The sequence below is a fragment of the Megalops cyprinoides genome, chromosome 8, assembly GCF_013368585.1.
Source record: "Megalops cyprinoides isolate fMegCyp1 chromosome 8, fMegCyp1.pri, whole genome shotgun sequence".
NCBI lineage: Eukaryota > Metazoa > Chordata > Actinopteri > Elopiformes > Megalopidae > Megalops > Megalops cyprinoides.
The window spans coordinates 31,587,240-31,601,874 of NC_050590.1; the positions used below are offsets into that span (position 1 = coordinate 31,587,240).

The following is a 14,635-nucleotide window of genomic DNA, read 5'->3' on the forward strand; positions in this document are numbered from 1 at the left end:
AGAGCCTCTGTTTTCATTTTGGGAATTGTAATGCTTACTCACTTACAGGTTTCCCCCCAAAAAGAGTATTTGTAGGTGGGTGGCTAGGGCTATTATTTACTTTTTATTTAATATTCACTGTTTACTATTATTTAGCAGACACCTCTATCCAGTGTGACATGCTCACCAAAGTGAGTCAAAGAAAACAGTTTACTCAGCAATACAATGATGAAAATTGGAATAAACCTGCAACCCCTGGTTATAACCACTTCCATTACCATTGTACACTCCCTGCCATGTGTGATACCTGTGATGCTGCCTGTTATGTTGCTTTGTCAAAATACCTTTTATCTGGTGGAGAAAAAACTCTTTTACACTTCTGTTTCCATGAGGTCCAACGCATGATAAAAACGAGTCAAGTGTTGAATATAAAAGAGTAGTACTGTTCACTTAATGAAAAGGTGAACAAATCACTTCTTTGTTTTTGGGTTTTTTATGAGCCTGCTGTACCAGGAAATGTCTCTTCCAGCAAGGGCTTTCCAGCATGCGAAATTCAGGGCAATGGCTGCAACCTGCTCATAACAGAGAAGCAGAGAACGGGCCATGAGGCTAACACATCGTAAATACTGCTTGCATGCTCCACTGCACCACACTGCAGCCATTCAGCACGCCTGAAGGCCTGTCGCAAAAGGAAGCAACCTGCTGGCTTTGCTTTTAACCAGGGACTGCAAGAGGAAACATTTCACTGTGTTTAGTTTGGAAATGGATTCTGCATACCACATGGAGGCAAAGAGGACTGGCTTATAAAAACATGGACCGAATGGGAACAGGCCGGTGGGGCCCGTAGAGGGAAACAGCCAGTTTTAATGTGATTTATCATGTACCTGTCTGAGCCAAAACTGAGCTCTCTCCCGCTGTATAAAGCTGTAAGATAACAGCAGGGTAGACAGTGGAGCTTACTTTCACCCCCTGGGTAGTGTTGTAAGCCTTCATTATGTCACTGTGGGGGTGTGTAAGGCAAGGGGCATGAATTTGTTCCTCTACTGTTTTCAGATGGCTCTTCCTCATGGCAGAGAGGGCTGTGTTGGGAGGGGTGGTCGATATATCAGGTGCTGCTGTCCTTGGGGGTGGACATAAAAAGGTCACTATTGGAATTTTTCCAATGGCCTTCCCTCTCCAGGAACTTGAGGATCAACCTCAGCCCCCCAAAGTTCTTTCCTTAGCCCCCTGTTCACCCTGCCCACATGTGAATCTTGAAAGATCATTATCTCCCTCAGCTTGCAAACAGCACATGGATTTTAGTGCTTCTTGTACTGCACACAGACATGGGTACTTTGATAGAAATTCTCGGCTGAATTCAAGACTGAGGCCAGGCCTTGTTTGAAATGGTTCCTGGTTTTGGGGGAGTGTGTGCATGCTGCAGCATACTGTGTACGTTTGGCAACCTCAGAAGTGTGCTGAGCAGAAAGGGCTGGCACCTCACCCAGCCAGAGACTTGCACTACAGACATAAGCATAACCTGCTTTCCACAAGGTCTGTCTGATCTGGAGCTAATAGAGAAACCTCTAAATGGCTGTAAAGTTATATTGAAACTTTTGTGAGAAAATGAAAACAAGGGCTGAGGAAATACTTCCTGAGATGATGTGAGGGCTGGGGAAACAAATGCACTGATTACACAAAAAAGAGCTAAACTTTTCCCCATAACTGTGAGAATTGGTTAATAGCAGCAGCTGGAGTGGGCTGAAGGGGAGCGTGGCCTGGGCCTACAGCCTGTAGCTATAAAGTCCCGACCTCCTGGAAAACACTGGAGCTCCTGGAGTCTATCCTAGGAATGAAGCATGTTTGCTCTTTGTGTGCAGCCTGGGTCCCATCAGTCACATTCCCCTGGGATGCAGCCCACGCTCCAGTGAAGGCAATTATCACCTCCTCAGCCTCGAAGGTCCAGTCAGGATGCCACTGAAGATGTGTGAAGGTTCAAAAAAAGACCATGTTCAAAAAAAGGGACACAGACTTTGTGAGGGAGAGAATTATTGGATAGACATTGTAAATGCACAAAGAAGCTAATCTTCTCTGCCTTTTTAAAACTTAAAATCCCATTGTGTCTATCACTGGGATATGGAGAAATGCATTCTGACAGATTACATCGAAAGAAGTGGGTGCTGGCAGGCCTGCATAGAGGTCTTTACTCTGGGCAGTCACAAAAAGACTGCTGTTTGGGGAGGAGCTGAGGTCATTGATAGCACTCTGTTGGGGTTGTTTGGGTGCTGGGCTTGGAAGCTGGTGTGTGTGTGACCAGGAAAGGATCAACACCTCTGTGAGGTCACCTTTGACCTGAGGGTTAAGTGTTACCATAGGTGAATGTATGATTATTGTACTGAACAAACATATTTTGTATTTAGATAACTTTGACATGTTTCAGAGCAGTAGGGGTGTGTTTGAGCCACAGTTATTAATTACTGAGTCATTAATTATTTTGTTTGGTTTATAGCATGTTGACAGCATTATACTGAAACTGACAGTGCTAAATCACAGTGGTGTCTGTGGTATTGGCAGGCAAAGAGTAGCATCCGTCTCATAAACAGCCTGCCACAAATTTCTATTCGTTTCTGAAAATGACATCTTGTTGTACTCTCAATTATTAATGATTGCCTAGACATTTAGGTCGTTAAAACAAGAGAAAAATCTGTCAGTGATTTTAAAGTCATCTCAGAGAGAAATTGTTAATATAAAATGTAGAAATAAAAAGAGTTGACCCTTTCCTCGTCTTTTTAAAGTCAGGGAATGTATTTAACAGGACGCGTCCCCTTGTAAATTTGCAGAAATATAGACACAGAGCTAGAGGCAATGTTGAAACCTGCTCCCTGCTGTCATGGTTTTATAGGGAGGGCAGATGGACATTTTAGCAGAAGTAGCAGTCTTTTTTGCAAAGCTGCTCTGCTTTTTCCACATGACACGCCAACTGGTTTTTCTGGGTGACCTATCAGCTACTGCTCCAGTTGTCTCTTGCAGTTGGCAGTATTGTTGTTGATCGCTGGGGCTCATGCTCCCATAGACGTACATGGGGTTTGGAGTTGTTGGGGAGTGGGCATCAATAAATAAATGTACAGTGCAGACGGGCCTCTCAGAACTTGTTCATCCACCCTCTCTTTGTGTCTCTGTGAATATACTAAGAGGTAGATTCATGGCAGCTGACAGGCTTCAGGCAGGAATGGTTTACAGGGTTTACATTACCGCATGTGCACACGCAGGGACAGACATATCCAGGTTGTTTGCAGCATGTGCAACAGGTGATGTGGTGGCGACATGATGAGGGGGCGGGCCCGCTAGAGCATCTGGGAGCACCTGCAGCAGTGCCAGCTGGGTCCACTTGGGAGACACATGACGCAAAGCCCCCTCGAGCACTGTGGGCACAATCAACCCCTGGAATGTGGGAACAGGTGCCTGCCCCCTTCCACCCCTTTCTACACCCCACCCCCCCACACTCCCACTGAGAGAAACACGCAAACACGCACATGTGAATCAAGACATTTCCGAGACATTGTTCTTTTTTCTGTAATGAACTAAACGACCATTCCCTTGGTAATTGTTGCTACATTAAAACAAATTTGATTGAGCCTAAGAGATACTGATTTGGTTGTGTTGTGATTGATCCCTGAGGCAAGCAATAAAGAGCAGGACTGCTTGATTCATGAAATACCTTAACCCTTTGTCTTCACAAGCAAAGTAACATCATTCCCCTAAAAATCTGAGCAGCTTCCAAGAGAGGCAGTGTGGTCTGTATGAGGCCTCACAAATGTATTACCTGTGAGTCATGATATATACCCCACACATAGCCAAAGGAGGGATCTAGTCTTCACAAGCCAAATGCATCAAATGTTTTTCATTAGGAAGATGTCTCAGTTGTTGCTTGAACAGGCAGGTTGACGTATGGTGGGAGAGTTAATGTCCACCCCTGCCCAACAGGCCATTTCCAATTAGCGCGTTGCAGTAAATTCAGATCATGCTCTTAAACCGAGTGGGCAGCAAGCCAAAATGCCTCTGTGTTGCACATCAAACCCTCTTGCGGTTTGAGTAAAGCCTCCAAATAAGATGTAAGTCAGACCCCACTTTATTAGGCAGCTTATATGCTGTTTTCAGAGCTGAAACGGTCAAGGTGATACAGATGGTCAAACCACAGCCCTGCCAGTGCCTTCCACAAGGAGACTCACATTCATAACGAGGAGATGTGGGCCTCCACGTCTCTCTAATGGTGTGTGATTAAACAGTGACAACCGAGTGGTTTAATGGAGATTTGACACTGCTCCTTTGAATGCTGCTCTGTGGCATCGCATGTAGGTGTGAAGCCCAAAGGTTGTCACGTCGAATGTGGTGACAGCCTTTGGTCATTTGTTGGGGGTCGTCATGAACAGACTGCACATCCAGATGCCTCCTTGTATTGAATGCGCTCCATCCGTCCTCAGTGAAATGACACTCTGATTCTTTACTCAGTGAAATAATGCTTTTGTTCTGCAATAATGTTGCTCTGCAATAATATTGATTGTTTACCCTGTGAAATAACACTTTCTTTTTATACTTTGTGTGAACTGATGTAGCGGAGACTATAGGGAAAAGATGTTTAAACATACATAATTCTCTGAATTATTTTAACTCCTGGATAGTTTTGGTTTTACATACCAAGGAGTTATTTAGTGGGTTTTGTACACACTGTCTGCTATGGTATGTATGTATGTATATAAATTGTATACATGTGTTAAATGATCATAGTTTGGCAAGGTATAGAGGTGATCTTCACAGAGCAGCCCATAGTGGCATTTAGGGTCCTCTGCAGCTCCAAGATGTCTTGGGCTGTTCCTGCTCCCCTGCACTGCCCCATCATTTTCCAGTCTCAGTGATCCATGTGCCACTTGTAGGTGGGAGGGAGTGATATACTAGGGAATAGTCATTGAAAACGCTGAAGGAATGCTTATACAATGGTAATAAAGAATGAAACTGGTGGTTTTTGGTGCATCTTAGAACTATTCAATGCATTAATATGGCTAGTATACCTATGTATAGATTCTAACTAGGCTAAGATACATGGACAAGTTTGCATATGTTTTCTTTTTGGTAATAATGAATTCAGTTTTTTTTTTTTTTTGGAGGCTACAACAGTGTTTTTACATCAACAAATGACACTGGTATTGCAGCAATAAGACTAAATCATATGGAATCCACTACCTTAGCTTTAAAGCCACCCTGCTTCTGCATCTACAGGCAGCTTTGCATGTGCAGAAGATCTTCATAATTACAAGTGGTATACTGTATTAGACTCACTGTAATTGAACTTAAATGTCACAGAGTGTGTGCCAGGAAAGTGAGGTTAGGTCTCTTTCCTGTAAGAACCTGGTTTCCACTATAAAATGGGGGCAAGGAATTCTACATAGATATGAATAAACTCATTTCTGCCAAATGCTTATACATCTGGCTGGTCTGAAGTCCACTCTGTTGTCTTCCATTGTGTCAGTGTGTTGGCTTTCAGTTTTCTTTGACTTAGATTTCCCCAGAATTTACTCAGTGGGGGCTTGTGGAATTTTTATTGCAAAATTTGAATTTTGATTCGATTCCCAGAATACAGAATCTGCATTGAGGGCCATTTTCTCTTCTGTGGGGTGAGAGAAAGGATATAAAACAACACAGAAAAGTACCACAACATTCAGCCAGATGTTATTGTTTGTTATATTGAGCATACAAGAGTAGATTTGTTTGACTTAGTCCTTTATAATCAGTGTTTGCTCCTTGTTACGGATTAAAACCATAGGTATGGTAATTTGTTTATCAAGAGCAAATAGGCCCAGCCATCATTTGCAGTCCTGAAGGCACCACAGCTATCACGACATAGTGGCAGAAGGAGTCAGGGACTGGGGAGGTATCTGGGCATCAGTAGGACATTTAGTGATACTTGGCAGCAGAGAGATAAGGAGCAATGGCTGTCATTACCAGCCTCCGCAACAATTTGACTGTTTTTTGCAGAGATTGTCCTTGAAAAACAAAAAAGGAAACATGAATGGCTTGAGAATGAAAACATGTTCTGTCTCTGCTCTATACACTTGAAGTTTCCAACCTCACCAGCCACTTGAAATGTAATGTACACATGCACCCACCCATACACACACACACACACACACACACACAGCCATAGTACAGTACTTTCAGACAGTATTGTCATAGATACACAAATTTTAGATCACACATGCTTTCTCTCAGTATAATGTCCATTATCCAATATGCCAGATCCAGTAATTCTATATCTGTGAATACTGCTAAGTGCTCTTGTTCTACTCCCCTTAATGGCCTTCCCATCATGGACTCCCATGCCGAACAGACATGCCACCTCTCGTTCACCAAACAACAGTGGAATTGTGCAGGTCCAAAGAATAGCGCTGTTGTGCCCTAGAGGTGACTGCCCCACTGTTTTCAGCTCCAGGGAGAAACAAGCAAAGACCACACAAATTTCAGAGGGGGGCAAGCCAGTTAAGATGGGTGTTATACACAGGTTCTGATTTTAAAATAAATTGCGAGTGCCTTTGTGCTTTGTTCCCTCTAAAGACAGCCCGCATTTGTACTGCATGTTGGAAGCATAAACACTGGGGCTTTCTTCCAAAATGCATGTACTGTTTCTGAAGAGCATGGCACTCTGTCCATTTCCGAACATCCACTTGAAGATCCTAACACTTAACACAAAGGGAACTACAGTCTAAAAAAAATACCTAACTTTGTTAATGGTATTGGGACATAACCTTGGTGTTTAAATGCCAGATTTCATTAATTGTGTAATGTATGAGTCCAGCCCCCAGGCCCGTCCCTCAGTGAATATCTGTGATTTGCCAGCTGAGGATAGGGAAGGCAGAGTGACATGTGAAATGAGACATGCCTAACTGATGTATAGTCCAGTATAACGGGTACGAAGGAGAACGGGTTTCATAATAAAATCCAGTCTTGTGTGTAGTGTCACTATGCCTTCACCTCGGTTTTACACTGAGATTATTCATGATTTTATTTTTGTAACACTTCATCTTTTTACAGAGCCCTGGGTGACACCAAAATCCTGATAGTAAAAGTGTATGTAATTAAGGGTGGTCTGGCAGTCTGGAATTAATTAGGGGGGAAAACACCCACTCTGCGAGTAATGTGAAAGAGCATAGATCAATATGGAACAGCAGGCCAGATCTTCATCACCTAGAAATGAAAGGCAGTGCCACATTTCATACATGGAATTTGGAATGTAATAAGAAACTACGGGGGCACCCACGCAGTTGGGCTGGAATTAAAAACCCAAAAGCAGCACTTGATGAAATCATCTGGGGGGAATCATTCCGCTGAGCCACTTACACAAATCTAATGTCAGGTATGGGAGCTGATCTCAAAAGCTTTAAAAGTTTGAAGTCCTTTTTTTTTGGAGAGGCTTAGCATGCAAGGCTTGACTAAATGTCAGAAGGCCACAGTATGAATTTGCACTCTGAGGATAACCTTTAACTTTATAACTGTTCAGATTTTCTGGTGTTTTCTTTATTGCTTTCTTTCTACCTTTCTGTCTTTCCTTTTAACTTAAGCCATTTTTGTGGGTGAAATATGATTGTGTTTTAAAATTAGATTTCACTTAGATTTCACTTTCTCTTGTTCTGGTAATCTAGCATGCTGTTTTTGTCCCCCCCACACATCTTTGGACCCCAGTTTGATTGATGACTCATTACAGGAGTCCTCTCTGTATTCTCTCTCGGCAAAGATACTTTGTACTTGATAAAAGGTATCTGAGGACAACTTACACACTGAACTCTCAGTGTGTATTCACAGGCCAGTCACAACATCACATACATGTGATGTTGTCATACTGTATGTACCAGAAATGAAAGATTCTCCCTCTGAATTATAGTTGTGTGTGCAAACACCGCCTTCAAAGTGCTGAACATCTGACCTGTTTGGAGCTAACCAGGGGAATATTGTTGGGGAACAGCAACCAGCACCTCCCACTACCCCACCCTCCCCGCACAACCCAACTCCCCACCAAACTATCAATCAGACCTGCGTAATTAGCATGTAACAACCACTTGTTAAGTGATCAGTGGGCCTACTTTTCGAATCAGATAAAGCCCAGACACCCTCAGGTTCAGTCCGGGAGACAAGCACTTGGTTATTTTTGCTGGCAGAGAAATGCCTCTGTCTTCCTGGACTCCACTGGAATTGATACTCCTCAACAAGAATAGCCTCTCCGTCATCCCAGTCTTACTGCTATGGAGGCATCTTTTCCACTTTGGCCCAATGGCATGCTGCGCTAGTCATGGCCTCAACACTTAATTTATCATCCTGTTTTGAGCATTGCCCTTGCAGCAGGCTTTTAGGAGGCTGCATGAGAACTTCCATGTCTGTGACCACCTAAAGTGGGGCGCTGTCCAAAAAACAGGTGCTTGATGGTTATGAAATACCACAGAAAATGGGGCTATATCTGGTTCACAAATTCCATTGTCCTGAGGTTGCTGCTAATACGGGCTGAAAAAAGGCCATCAAACTCAATATTTTGGTTTCCCACTTTGGTGTTGGGAAAACAGCACCGCCTCTTCCCACAGAAAGGCCTGCTGTTCACCCGACAGACATGTCTTTTAGGCACTTGGTCTCACAACCAGAAGTGAACAGCATATTCTGAAGAATGAGGGTCTTGTTTAAGCACCAAGGCGGGTGTCCACTTCAGGACCTGTAACACATACTCTGATATTTGTGCTACAGGCCTCTGGGGTCTGAAATCACAGATATCTCCTCAGATAACAGTAAAACCTACCAGCTCTCCACAGACAAAACAGACCCATACATTCTGTTTCAACAATTAGGTTATATGAACACTGGGGGGACTTAAGAAAAAGGCAGCATTCCAGGGGAAGAGGAATTCTGTCTGAAAACTCCTCTCTCCACTCTCTCAGTGGTCCTGTCCCTTGACTTGATGAGCCAGCCAGGTCATGTGCAGTCTGAAAAAACGGTGGCATGTTGTCCGTTGTAGCTGCAAAGAAAAACATTGCAGAGGGGCAAAGCCGCAGAGGACCCACCCACACACATGCACCCCACCATGCAATGGTAGCATGGCTGAATCCCTGATTCCCTCAGCTTCAAACAGGGAGAGCAGGCAAGCAGGGGGTAGACCAGCATGGCAAGCGCATGGCTGCCAGTGACGCAAGTCAGGGGTTTTTGATGACCGCCGGAGTGCGGACAACTGCGAGTGGAGACGTGGGTGTGGTGCGCATTCGGTGGCATCCCCCTTCACACACTCACCCAGTGAGGATGCAACACAGACGGTAGGGTTGAGAGGAATGCTGGATCTGCTGCCAATGTAGCTAAATGTTCCCCTCTGCCTACACCCCCCTCCCCCAGGGCCCAGCTGTTTCCACACCCAACCCCCTACCACCACTCAGAGGTCAGAACAGGGGCCAAGTCATTGTATGTGTGACTATTTGAGTAAACCCTGGTACACATACACACACGTGTATGCATATAGCATGTAAAGTTATTGGAATAGATCTGGGACAGATTAGGAAATATATTTTTAAATAATGACACATTTATGTGTTCAGCTGTGCCATTACAGCCATGTTGTAGTAGGTAATCACAATACACTGAAACATGTTAGTTCGGCCACAATCAGACCAATTTGTCTACACCCGAAGAGCATGTTGTTGCACCCGTTGACTGACCACAGGACTAAGATCCCTCACTCTCTGTACTCAGTCCTGGCAAATCCATGTGTTTTTCCTGTTTCATTCTGTCTGAGTCAGAACCCAGTAAGATACAGTAAACCTCCCTGTATTGCTGTGCAGGGCCCTCAATTTTAATTCATACCTCTGATATAATAAGAACAAAAACATGCTGTTTTTAAATGTTATACTTTAATCTTAATAGTATTGCACGGAGCAAAGTCATATTGTTCACAATGAATGTTATTCCAGTGTAACATGGAGGGAAGCTGTGTATTAATCCCATTTGAAATACCTTCAGATGGGACCTGGGAATTGATGCTGCTGGAACTTGCCTGTTCATCATAGTTGCTGGAATTAACTCTGTACACACTTACGTTTTCTCTGGGTATCCCAGCAGGGAGGTCTCCACCACTGGACTGGGGCCGCAGGAGGCTAATGGAAACAGAGGTGTGACAAGCAGTCATTTTTCTTTGACTTTTATTGCATTTATTCAGCTGTCGAGGGGGTAAAAGTATATTAGTTTTAGGGAATAGTTTCGATAAATCATGACATGGCTGCAGGTATTTGGCAACAGCACGGATAAGCTGTCTCATGTGTTTTTGAGGAGCCATGACAAGGTTAACATTTACAAACTACAGATTAAACTGTAACTGAATGCAGGTCACTCAAATGGCAGTTTTAAAAGGTGTACCTGAAGCATTAGGCGCAGTATGCTGTGATGGATTAAGGTTAAAACTCATTATCTCAGGTTAGTTAAGACAAGTGGATTGTGAAATTGAAGAGGGTTGCATCTACTTGCATGTGCAACGTGCAAGTGTTAACTGCATGTGCACAGGTATGTGTGTGCATACACAAAATTTGGGAGCCTGGCTTTTGTAACCCATGGCTTGTCATAGAAAGCCTACTCCCTTTGTTCAAAGTGGAGAGTCAGCAAATACTCCAAAGACCTTGCGCAACTTTTACTCAAAGGGAGGGGCGAATTGGGGGCCAGCGGGAGGCCATGCTGTGGACACCAAGGGAGCCTGGGGCCAGAGAGTGAGTGTGCATTTCTGTATACCATTCTGGCTGCCATGGATTAATCCAGAGGCAGGGTAGGAAGCATGTGCTGTGAAGGACAGTTTGTAGCCCAGGCTGAATGAGTATAGGCTCTGGCACTGGGAGTTGTTTTAGCAATGGGCCCCATCTTTCCTCCTTATGGAGACTCAAGAGTACAATCCCCTCTATAGAAGAAAAAAGGGCCTGATGTGTTGCCAGTGTGTGTGTGTGTGTGTGTGTGTGTGTGAGAGAGAGAGAGAGAGAGAATTTGGGCCCTTTCTGTGCAGTTTCAATAAGCAGTGATGACCAAGCTCAGATAAACTACCTCTCTTTTTTCTGACTTTCTTACCAGGAATTTTGAGAAATGACTCTGCTGTTTGTACCCTTGCATACTGCAGAGAGCAGGGGGGAAGGCTGTCTGTCACTGACTGTAAAATGGTCAAGCAGTCAAGAGAAATCTCTTAGTTAGTTCTTAATTGCTGCAGAGCGTTTTGGATAGGCAGGGCAACTGGCATGCACAATGCCAAGAGAGCTTGTACAGACTTTGCTGAGCTGCAGTTCCTGGAAATATCACAACCTCAGTGTTTTGTTCATGAGATGTATACATCCCAGGAATCATGAGCTGTGCTCACATGTAATTGTCACGGCTGATTTCTTTTAATAGATTACTGACCCTGTAAAAAATTTGCACACCTGGATAAAATGATATAATCTTTTCTCTTTCTCCTGTTTAAAATATCTGTCCATCCTGTAAGCATGGTATGGTGTTCCTTCTTGACCTGTGCATTCAGGAGAAGATAGAGATGTTGCCTGGAGAGCTAAATGGAGCATTATAAATGTAAATTTTAGGTCTTTTAGTTTAGGTCTTTGGAAATCATAAAAAGACTGTCTATTGTAAGCAAACATTTAGCCTGCCTCCCAGAATTTATGATTCAGGAATCCAGTTGCAGACGTAGCAGTAATTTCTCTCAAAGGTTTACCATTAAACAAGCCTCCATCTTCCTTGCTCCACTTCTGGGAGAATAAGGATTTATAGGTGTTGGATGGAGGAGTGCAGCTCGTCTGCTGAATGCAGACGCTACAACTTCAGTCACAGGTTTAAAGGTGCCCTTGGGTGATCTCTGAATGGCTGAGACTGAGGTATCATTTCTTACATGGGCTATTACCTCTGGGTCAAACCAATCAGTGAAACTGGCCATTTTGTTTGTCTTAGATGGGGCAAGTTAGAATTTTGCAGTGGAAGCAAAAGGATTTCAGTTTTACTTCCTCTGAGTGATTGAAACCAATCAGTTCGATTCATTGAAGCCTATACTCAAAAGTTACCTAATAACCTTTTCATGTCTTTTTTGTCATGGTCTAAAAAATCCCAGTTCATTTTCTTTGCTTGGCCTTGCTTTCATCCTTGAATGCCAAAGCAATGATTTGTTATGGAGTTTGATGGTAAAGAGTCAGGCTGGCATGCTGTGCTCCATTGTGAACCTGGTGAGATCAAGTCCACTCTGGTGGTGCGGTCCTGTTGGTCCTACTTTCCTTGAAAAACACAGGAATCCTTGTAGACACTGCCGTGGTACAGTGTAGTCCCAAGACAGGCCAGGAGAACAGAATCCATATCCACACACTGAATACACATTACCACAGGGAGAAGGTAAAGTGCTTCCTTTTCATGCACATACAGGAAGGAATGTCCTTGATACCGCCTGTGACAGTGTATGCAATGAAATGAATAAAGAATGCATTTACATTGAAATTGAATCAACAGAATGTTGTTCTGTTTATGCCTGGATCTGGAGTATGATATGAAATGATATGATTTGATATGATAAGAGACTTATAAATAAACCATTAATAACATTACGAGGAGTATCAAGGAGTAACATCAAGAAATTAGAGTAGTTTAACAGCCAGACCCCTTCATAATATCATTATGTATTTGATTAATGCAATAATCATCAATATACTAATCAATTACACTATAACAATTAAATCATGCTTGTCCAATGGCTATGTTTGTCATTTTGTTTTGTCTTTTAGTCTACTTCAGGCGGGCAAGAGTACAATGTGTTTGACAGAAGTGAGTTTGTGTGATTGTGTGATTTGTGTGAGTTAAATGCTGTCCATAAAGTGCGTGTGTGTGGAGGGGATGCTGTCTGACAGTACTGAAGGCTGAGTAACTGTGCAGCACTGGCTACAAGCACTACTGCACAAGTCATCAGTCTGCACCAAGCACTCAGGAAATTCCATTGCCATGGGAACTGCTTGTCAGCACTCTTAATTGGTCAGAATAAAAGGTGGGGCAGGGACAGGGCAGGCTGGGGTGGCAAAGGGAGGGACAGGGGACAGGTGCATGGGAGGAAATGGAAATTGGGTCTGTGGGTGACACTGGTTATGTTACATGGTAGCCCAGCCCTCAGGGACAGGGTCAGCTGCTCAGATACAGATCACCTCACCCCACTGCAAGCTAATTATCCCAGGGGCCAAAGCTAGGTGTTCTCCCCCTCTCTACCATGGACATTACACCAAGACCTTGCTCTCCAAAAGTCCATTCCGGTATTAAACATCATTCAGTCCTCTCCTCAGCTAAACTTCTTTCCCACCTCCTCTTCTTCATTCTTCTTGACAACATTCCAGCATAACAGTGCTCAGTGGCATGTGATATTTCCCCATCGCTCTTCAGGTAGTTAGCAAATTGAGCTCTTCTCCCTCCTCCCACAGATGTCACACTCAACTCAAAAGGAAGGAGACAGCCTTGCGTCCCCAGAGATTATCAGTAGCTATTTTCACCTGGCTCCTCTGAGGCTGCCATTCCAATTACTATTTCTCAGCAAACTCTGTTACGTTTGGAATATCTGTAGGGTGAAAAAAAGCATTTGGGGAGTACGTTTAGTCTCCTTTGGCATTGGAAAAACATTCTTGTGTGTTTCCTCAAGATTGGAAGCTTGTTTTATGTCATGTTCAAACCGCAGTTGAGCAGCTTTCGAAACCCATTTGAATTACTACAGTCTCCATTGTGGCAAGCCGGTGCCAGATGTCACACATCAACATGGTAGCTCAGGTCATTAACCACTAAACCCTTGACTCAGGAGACATCTTTGGTTTCTCATCAATAACAAAGCCACAGGGATATTGATGAGACAATTAAAGGAATTTTACGACAACAGAAGTCAGAAAGTGTGTTTCAGAGCTGTGTTGACTGTGGGTTGTGTTACAGTAAGGGAAAGGCAGGACTGTAAATGTTCCCTTAATGTCCCTTGCTATCAGCCAAGCTTCTGAGCTGTCATGTGTGACCTGCATTTGTGCAAATGTTTTATTGATCTTTTCTGTTAAGTTAGTGCAGGCCATAAACATAACTCTTTACAACTGGTGTGGGGTTTTATGTTTATTTATTCTGAGTGCAGTCAGGCTAGGTTTAACTCTATTAGTCATGTTAAAACATGGGACTCATCCTTTTAGTGCACAGCACAGTCAACAGAAACACAAAAGCAATAAAACATGACATTATGCATAACATAAAACGGATGGCCACGACAACCAAAATGTAATCTTTTCATCATTAAACACAGCAAAACATCACAGCCTGCTGCCCAATCCACTGAAACCTTGTTTCACCATTACAGACTCTCCCAGAGCAAGGATGGAGCATGTGCGTCACACACTACAAACATGAACTAAAAAAAGCACATGGAATCTGACATGCATACAGTCATTCATCTTTGTCCGGGCAGTAATGCTTGTGTTTCTTTTTTCTTGTGTTTAAAATGGCTGTTGAGTGAAAAAGAAACAATCAAGTATTGTAGGATTGGTTTAGATTTGGGGAGGCTTTTTTGTATCAGATCAGTGCAGTCAAACTCAGGCATGACTTATTTTTATTTTTTTTTTTACAGTGCTGGAATATCCTGCTCGATTAT

General features: G+C 43.4%; 1 protein-coding gene across 2 annotated transcripts in view; it reads left to right on the plus strand.

The window, feature by feature from the left end:
- abtb2b (ankyrin repeat and BTB (POZ) domain containing 2b) overlaps positions 1-14,635 on the plus strand; it is a 49,722-nt gene that overhangs the window by 17,164 nt on the left and 17,923 nt on the right. The gene's annotated exons all lie outside the window — the stretch shown is intronic.